At 33.0% G+C, this 9,448-nt stretch overlaps 1 long non-coding RNA gene across 1 annotated transcript in view; it reads right to left on the bottom strand.

Moving 5' to 3' along the window:
* LOC135193918 (uncharacterized) overlaps positions 1-8,618 on the bottom strand; it is a 569,995-nt gene extending 561,377 nt beyond the window's left edge. The window contains exon 1 of the long non-coding RNA XR_010309507.1: positions 8,511-8,618. This is a non-coding gene — a long non-coding RNA (uncharacterized LOC135193918). The remainder of the gene's footprint in view (positions 1-8,510) is intronic.
* Between the last annotated feature and the right edge of the window lie 830 nt (positions 8,619-9,448).

Consider the following 9,448-nt stretch of genomic DNA (forward strand, 5'->3'; position numbering starts at 1 on the left):
TGCAAAACATACATATAAAACAGATAGACAGCAAATAATACGCTGTCAAAATGGATAAAGAAGTGGCGTGGGACAACCGGATGGAAAAAAATGGATTATATATGTGATTATTATTAGTGATTATTATATTAAATAATAGCAGACGCAATTAAATAAATTAACAGCGTTTGAGAATAATTAAATGACCAGAAATATCTTAAAATCCCATGTGCATTAAAACAGTAACAAAAATAAGTTTAAATAATGTCACATCAAAACGGATATACTGGAAAGAGACAAAGAGGAAAAGAAAGAGCGGGAAAAGTCTTAGCGGGCCATAACGGCTTTTCTTTACGTGTCGATTTCGGATGCGTTCACTCTACTGTAAAACGCATAAACGCATAAACTTCGTTCCAAAAAGTTCGAACGCAGAATAAATTATACAAATCAAGTAATACATATTTAAAAAAGAAATATTGCTACAATACAAGAATAATGAAATGGAAAGGAATGGATTGCATGAGGATTAACACATTCAAAGAAGTTATAAGTGAGGCGATAAATAGAAATAGAGAGAAATGGAAGAAAAATTAAATTATAAAATACTGCTCTCACCTCTGGGCGGGTGCTCCTCAGTACTATGTGACGATATTCAAAGCAGAACGGCTCGAATTATTGATGATCAAGCCCTTTCCGACCGGCTTGATCCTTTGTATTTGCGGTGATAATAATGTTGGATCGCTCTGCATCTTCTTCCGCATTTTTCACTAGGAATGTTCCGAGGAATTGTTTGGATTAAACCTGTTTGACATCGCATCGAAAATCCACGAAATATCGCCGATGCGTTAGCACAGGTTTGGTAGCGTTGCCACTTTCGGCGTGAAGCCGTTTTGCAGAAGAGACTAAATCAAGACTGGGACTTGCCACCGATGGGCATTGCAGGATACGGAATGAATAGTTCCATACTCTGAAGCACCACTTCAGTGACACAGTCAGCAATAACCAAATTCTGCACAACCATCGGCGTGCGTCGACTGCAACCCGAAGGTATGCAGCGTTGCACTACCACTGTAAATTTTTTAAAGAATTTTATAACCCGCACTACCATTCTGTGAAATCAGCTTTCACTGGTGATTTTTCCGAACCGAAACGACTTCAGAAAAGAGCGTACCAGTTTTTTTAACGCCGAAAACGCACCTGCAAGCCCCCTGGTGTTGCATGTCCATGGGTGGTGGTAGTCATTTTCGACAGGCGGGGCTCCTGCTCGTTTTCCACGTATATCATAAAAAATGTGCCAATTTAGAATCATATTCTAATCACATACAGTTAATTAAGTTATTATCGATAAATTATTGACTTGATTTCTTATCATATTTATAGTAAGGAATATTGAATTAAATTATCTCTTTCATTCAAATGTAAATAGTTAATCTAAGCAGTAATGAGCAACCCCCAACTAATGAGCTAACCCTGATAACTCATTATGAATGGTCTTTACGACCGATTACATCCGCTGATAACTACAACTATAACTCTACGACCACATTTATCTTGTGTAGGAATTTAATTTATGTTTTCAGTTTTCAAGAAATAATCTAATAATTAAATAAATTTGTTTGTGAAATAAACGAATTAACGCATTACTAATTTATTGCGTTTCATCTCCTCCGTATCAAATTGTTCATTGTTATTATTTGGTAAAAAAAAATGATAAATTGACTGCTTGTTATTTGTACTTAAAAGCCTAAATATTGGTGTTCAAAGTAGCTTATGTCCGTTATTGTAGTTCAAGCAATCTTCGTACAAATTTTATGAAGATTAGTTCCGTGGTTTAGCCAAGAAAACGTAACAGATAGACAGAGTTACTATAACATTTATAATATTAGTATAAAAGCATAGATTTGATATAAATTACGTTACATTAACAGCCTGTAAATTTGCCACTGGGCTAAGGCCTCCTTTCCCTTTGAGGAGAAAGTTTGGAGCATATTTCATCACACTGCTACAATGCGGGATCAATGGTGGATCAAGATATTTTCCTTCAACGACGAACACGATATAAATTATAAACACAAATTAAGTACATGAAAATTCAGTTGTGCAAGCCCGGGCAGGTTTGAACACCGCGATCATCGGTTAAGATGCACGCGTTCTTACCATTGGGTCACCTCGGCTCTCTTTATTCACCTCATATTTGCCCTTAATATTAACAAAGTCTACGATTTCCAACACGTATGCGTTGACGAGGGTCATAAAGCTTGCGGTCTCTTCTGCCCGAGATAGGAGAATCGAGCTCGGCATAAAACGGTTAGCTACGGGTTAACTTAATTACCTGAGACTACCTCAATAAACTGTTAAGGACATGCCTTGGATAAACCTAATACAGTTAGGGTATAATGTGGTCGATTGTACCTTGATAACGTACTTTAATAATTTTATTATATTAACTTAATTTTAAATTTAATCAAGTGAAACGGCGATTCAAAACTATTTGTAAGGTTTATTTAGATTAAAACTTGATCATAAATGGACTAAAATTCAATTTAATGCAATTTGAATATAAATATAAATATAATTAAACATAAGGATTGGTTAATTTTAAAGCGTTTAAAAACCTTTCGATTCTCACAATAAGCAGTTTCTCTTTCGTTAGAGCAATGTTCAATTTGGTCTTTTATGTTTAATTAGACTCAATTTTAATTTGACGCACGTATAAACTCTATTAGAGCAATTAATAAATATTAGAGCAACAAATACATTTAAAAATTTACGAAAAAAGTGTCCGCCATGAGACGCCCTGCACGTGTTAAACATCGAAATTGATGTCTATAGAAATTTCGGACTTGATTTTATAATATATACACATACGAGGGTGAGAAGAGTGGAACATTAGTTAAGAGAGCGTCACGACGTTCATCGTCGTGGTATACGTGCTACTTTTTTTTTTTAATTATATATGTATGTAAGACGTGCGAATCTACAACCTGGTGCGTGGTCACCATCGTTCAAAGTCACGTTGTAAGAAATATCAACAATTCCCTACTAGGCACCAATAATATTGGAAACTAAAATGTTTTGACCTACGTTATTTGCCTGTATAAAACCTCATTTATCTAGGTATAAAGTAACATTTGTTTAAAACAATTTTAACTACTCAAGTCACTACAAATTGTACAAATAAAAGATACTTCATTAGCTACGTGTAGTTTTGGGTCGGCAAATTTAATTCAATACTCTGAGTGGAAATTAATTGACTAACGAATTTACCTTCCAAATTGCAATTAAGTAACGTTTGAAATTGGATCTAATTACGACTGATAGTTCTATAACTGTGCTATATTTTAATGGCGGAAGATTTTCTCTGGTTTTGACAAATTACGTCATGGCAATTCAAGTTCAAAGTTATCTTCTATGCTTTCTCTTACGAATACTTAACTGCCATTGTAATCTGCTATGCGACTATTTATATATATATATATATATATGAATGTCTGTCAGAACACAGTAGCTATTCTATTCGGAGAGCCAATTTTATGGATGATATTAGTGCAGTGCACAAATATGTGCGCAAATACTCAAAATGTACGCTATATTCGTTCGTCATCATCAGCCGCTGGGACAGAACAGGACTAAAGAGAAGAAACGATTATATACTTTTCTGAGACGTAGGAAAAAAGCACGTAAAAGCAAAATGTTAAACTTCGATTGTCTCGGAGAAATTATACAAGTCCGATCTGGGGTTATATCTCAAAAAGCAAAACCAAAATGTAATATTTTTTAAAGGCCACATCACTTTTGATATTTTACAAATTTAATATTTCCTGCTTGAAAAATCAACAAATACCTCCGGTATAAGTATAGGCTTATGCTAATTGAAAAAATTATCATTTCTATGATACGATCATAATCAGAAACATCACTGATTCATGAATGTATGATTATTTTTCTCATTTTATTATTTGAAATAGGAATTGATTTATGAAATCCAAACAAAAACAGATGATTAAATAACACTCACTCGTTTTGTTCTAAATGATTTATCTTTCAAACAAACCTGTTAAGATCTGGCAACGCTGAAATTTTAATTCATACCAACTTTTCTGCCAATTTGAATTTCTGTAAAAACAAGGCTGAAACGTCTAACATAATATTTATATTGACTTTTAATTATGAAAACTGTTTTGTAGAACAATATTTCTTATCATAATAATGACATATTCATTTTAACGGTTCAATGTAAATAAAATAAATCTGAATGGATGAATAGTATGGTGGGTAGACCGCGTGGTTGACCGACTACGAAAACTACGAAGCACTATTTATAAAAAATAAAAAATTGTGCAATTTCGAAATATGCAAACTAAAATCAAACATTTGATACCAATTCCCAAGTTTTATTAAACCCATCCTTCATGCAAAAAAATATGCAAATCCTGGTGATATCAATAGGTCTAACGCGTGTATCTTTCTGCCTCTCTATGTATTCGTAGCTCCTAAATAGCTGTGACTTGATCGAAAATATATTCAAAAGTGTATAAAAAAAATCTATTCAGCTGTTGGAAAATCATTTCCTTTAGTAGTAGTTGATGGGATGTAAGCAGCTTGTACAGATCGAAGTGATTCAAAGTTTAGTATTCTATAACTTCAAGTAATATGGTAACCTTGACCTGAGGCTGCAGCATCGAAATCAGCAGGATATCCAACTCCACAAATATATATGGAGCTTAGACATTTAAAGAGTAACATTTATACATAGATGGCTAAAATACAAAATAATTATAGGGCAATAATAAAAGTATCGAACAGAGTTCATACATAAACAGACAAGCTATTGAGTCCTGACATTGTGATCAGCTACACATCTTTTTTTTCTTCATTTTGTGCTTTATAAATGCAAACTACTCGTTTATGCGAGTAGGTTGTGTTGCGGTCGCTTCAACTTTCCTAGGACGTAGGCGTTTGGGATGTTTTTGTTACAGAAACAAAAGGAGCTTCGAGCGCTTTTATGATATTCGAACTATTTAGAAAAGCAATGAGTAGAGTTTGATCCACATTCTATTATAAAGTTTTCGAGGAAGTCTTAGACATAAAATACATTTATATTGACTTATATGCAATAGAGGTAATTTATTTATTTAGATTCGCGAGTGACGAGATTACTAGTGTTACATTTTTTTAAATATTTATATAAAATGTACATTACCAGTTTTCAGCAACCTACAAGAGCTGCTAACTTCTAAGCGCTACGGTACAGGTATTAGAGTAATCAACTTAATGCTACCCAGCGCGAAGCGTGATTAGGGATTTGAGTAAGTATAGTTAGACGAAGTACAATCACTGTCGTGACCGAAATCGGGCAATAGGACATAACTTTTTTTATATCGTTCGCCGTGAGTTGTGCCGATAATCAATTTTCCTTAAATCATTTTTTTTTAAATAATAATAATAATAAATGTAATGTTATTTCCGGCAAACCATTCGTCGGTGTACTATTTATTATCTCTTGAAATAAAGCCGGTTGTTTATCTAATACTCATCTATTTCAGCATAAAAGTCATCCTCGTATCAATAAAAACGACTGATGAGCGGCAGAATAAAGCTAGCAGAATTAAAATATTTAATTTCGAAAAAAATAAACTACGGACGATATAGAAGTATGATCTCTTTTTTATTCAATATTCTCTCACATTTTATTTTATACTGCTTAAATAATTTATATTTAACAGCAAACAGTAAAATTGGCTTAGTTTTGTGTTACACTGATTGATGTACTACGATACTGTAAAAATGTATTATGTTTTTTTTTATGGCATTGTTTGGTGGACGAGCATATGGGCCACCTGATGGTAAGTGGTCACAACCGCCCATAGACAAAGGCGCTGTAAGAAGTATTAACCATTCCTTACATCACATATGCGCCACCAACCTTGGGAACTTATATGCTATGTCCCTTGTGCTTGTGATTACACTGGCTCACTCACCCTTCTAACTGGAACACAACAATACAGAGTACTGTTGTTTGGCGGTAGAATATCTGATGAGTGGGTGGTACCTACCCAGACGGGCTTGCACAAAACCCTACCACCAAGTATAATGTTTATAATAAAGTAATAAATTAAAAATATATCTCACACAACCGACGAGTACGAAACCGCCTGTTTCATATAAAATTAAAGCACTGCTTTGCTACTAAGTAGACTGATGTCTTAGACGAATGGCTTTGATACTTTAAACAGATTAACGGAAGCACTTCTAACTATGAAACGTAATATTGCTGGAAAGCGTGCAACTTTCTTCTTTGAGATTATGGTTATTACGAAGAAAAAGTAAAACATATTTCAAACCGACTATTATGTTACTCATAACGACACGAAAAATAAAGGTGAAACACGAATTATAAGCACATGAATTCTGGTGCTCACGAAGGTTCGAACTCGCGATCTTAGTTAAAAACAAATCAACGAGTTCTTTCCACTTTTTTTTCATGCAGTGGAAACCTTTAGATAAGTACCCGGGCCCTTGGGATTGAGCCTAGTTATGTGGGATTCTCAGAATAAATGTACAAATTGGCTAATTTATATTTAATCTTGACTTAAGTGTGCGGTTATCTTTAAATTATAAGTATAAAAGTTTTGGCAAAATTAACAAAGGTAATTCAAACTTACCTCGTGGGATCAATTGTGAAATAGGAGATGATTAAAAATATCTTTTGATTCGCGTTTAATCTCTTCTACAGAATACAAGATAGCTACAATTTTTAACATTACTGTAAGAATTTTTGTAGTTCAAAACGATATGAAACATAAATAAGATACAAATCTTGCAATTTATAACCGTTGTCTAGAAGTAGGAGTAACTGCTGATATAATACTCGTGAAGTCAGTCAGTTTTATGGTAGAACTGAGTGAAAATAAAGTACCAGCAGTTGTCAAGAAGCATAACAATTTCGAAGCGGCTTTACGCATGGTTAAGTTCAGCGGAGCTATTCTGTAAGACTTCACTGCGTATATAAACCATGAAATAATGAAAACCGAGTCGAGTGATCTGTGTTTTGATATATATATCCTTCTAATGATACAATTATTATAGAAATTTCGCATATGAATTTATGCCATTTCACGATGGCGTTTTGCTATTCAAATTTTGTTCGCCATATAGTTTACTCAATTTAGACTGTTGAATAGTCATTTCCTATATTTTTTAAGAATTCTTCAAAATTCCTGTGGAAAATTGTATTGTTCTAGGCCTAACAGCTTTGGCTGTGTATTGTTTATCACTTAGCCAGTCAGTCAGTATAATAAGCTTTAGAGTTTTATTACGGATTAAATGAAATAAATGAACAGATTATCCGAATAAAATACCACCATTTTATTTAAATGCCACTAATGTGAAAAAAATAGCTCACGTAAAGAAAACCTGGAATCCTTTGTCCGTTACTTCATTATTCATGTTGACATTAAGTAGTGGCGGCATTCGCCAGAAATTAGCATTCTTATTCCTGTAAGGTCCGCGTATAAATCTCGCTCAACCTAGTACTAATCAAATTGAAGGTCCTGAACCATTTATTTCGGTAATTTATTGTGCATAAATATCACAATTCTTTCAAACGCTGTGATGAAATTAACTAATTATGTCTTTCAAATCACCATATTCTTCTTCTAATTTTGATGTTGAATTCACAGAAAAAAAATACAATGTAAATTCTTTTGATACCAAGCCATCGTCTAATAAAGTCTAGCAGATAACGAGACTTAGTATTTGCGTGAATATTTTATTTACGTCAATGTACATCTTTCAATATTTTTCGTAGAAAACTTTATCCGTATTCAATTGAAACCATGTGTCATTCTTCCTCTTCTTGCAGGTTTGATTTAATCTGTTCCGTAAAATTAGTCAGATCATTTTTTTTTTAAAACCACAAAGGCTAATTTACTTGTCTCCTTGTTAATAAAATATGCAAACGTAAGCATTTTTTATCGCTTAATCACTTCAGTATTTTCTTAATATAAAACAAATTTAATAGCACGAATAGTATGCTTGGTTGGCACAAACAGTGGTTTTTAAAATGTTCAACATAGTTGGGGACCCATCGCGGTAAAACTACTGTCATAGCTCATGAGATATGGCGCCGGATGTTCTCATGTGAATAAAACTAGCACGTTTTGTACAGATTTTAATACAATTTACCGGAATTCTCGCAGTAAAAAAACGTAATATAATTTAATTTAAAAACTTTTACAGCCAGATTTAACAGGTGAGTTGAAAATAAATTGTTAAAATTTGGTGACGTTAATTTTTGACTAGAATTCCTTTGTGAATTTACTCTAAATTTCTAATTTAATTCACTTCCTGCTACATAAGGAACCCGGAATAGCCTCTTAATTATTAAAAAAGGCCCAGTAGTGGAACATTTATTTCTTTTCTATTATACAGGCGGTTACTTTACTTATTTGTTACTTAAGATCAAATCAAATAAAAATGTACTTTATTCAAGTAGACTTTTACAAGCACTGTAATTTGACAAACTTTACTAAGTGAAGCTACCACCGGTTCGGAAAGTAGATTCTACCGAGAAGAACCGGCAAGAAACAGAGTAGTTAATCTTTTTCAACATCTAAAAATACAGTCATGTTAGTTAAATACAATTATATATGTGTGTAATATATCCTGCCTGGAAGTTAACGAGCATTAACTCCACGTTTTTTATCATCTGTATAATCTTGTATCGAATAATATGCCTTCTTTACAAATGATTTGAATTTAAGAAACGGAAAAGTTAAAATAAAATTAATGAAGTCTTTGTACTCTCAATTATGTAGTCTCCTCTCCGTATCACAAATGACCTTGAATTGGCTATAACTTAGAAGAAGGTTTTCAAGTTTATTCTTCACAACTACCTGTTAACACCTCTATTAGTCGTCCAAGAATAATATTAAAAGTTACGCCGTAAAAATGAGATCGCAATAAAGTCATAATAAACAACTTTTAATTGGAATGTGTTCGGAGCGTTTTCTTAATAATTACATAATATTATCTGCAAATATCTTATAAGCAGCGTGTCGTATTTATAGTTTATGAACTGCTATAGTTTGTTTTGCGGGAAAATATATTTTTTGCAACTTTTATTCAGGATTATAAAATTTACGGAGACAATAAGTCCACGTAATTTTTTTTCCGGATATAGTCATATGAACAATTTCAATTGTAACTTTTGTCCAATAAAAAGGTTTTGCAATTTCACCCTTTTCGAGATCAAACTACCGACACGACATTTTAGATTTACTATTTTGGGGCAATTTCGACGTAAAGGTATCAAGGAATCGAATGATTTTTGAAAATGTGTGCATGAAACTGCATAATTTTATACATATTTTCTGTGGCAAATGTGAAAATTTCTTCTAACTCTTGTTCTTCTTGAGCGTAATATTTATTCGTTTCTACTAGTAATTATAATGATTTCTATAGCTTA

This window comes from Vanessa tameamea, chromosome 21 (genome assembly GCF_037043105.1).
Source record: "Vanessa tameamea isolate UH-Manoa-2023 chromosome 21, ilVanTame1 primary haplotype, whole genome shotgun sequence".
NCBI classification, from domain to species: Eukaryota; Metazoa; Arthropoda; class Insecta; order Lepidoptera; family Nymphalidae; genus Vanessa; species Vanessa tameamea.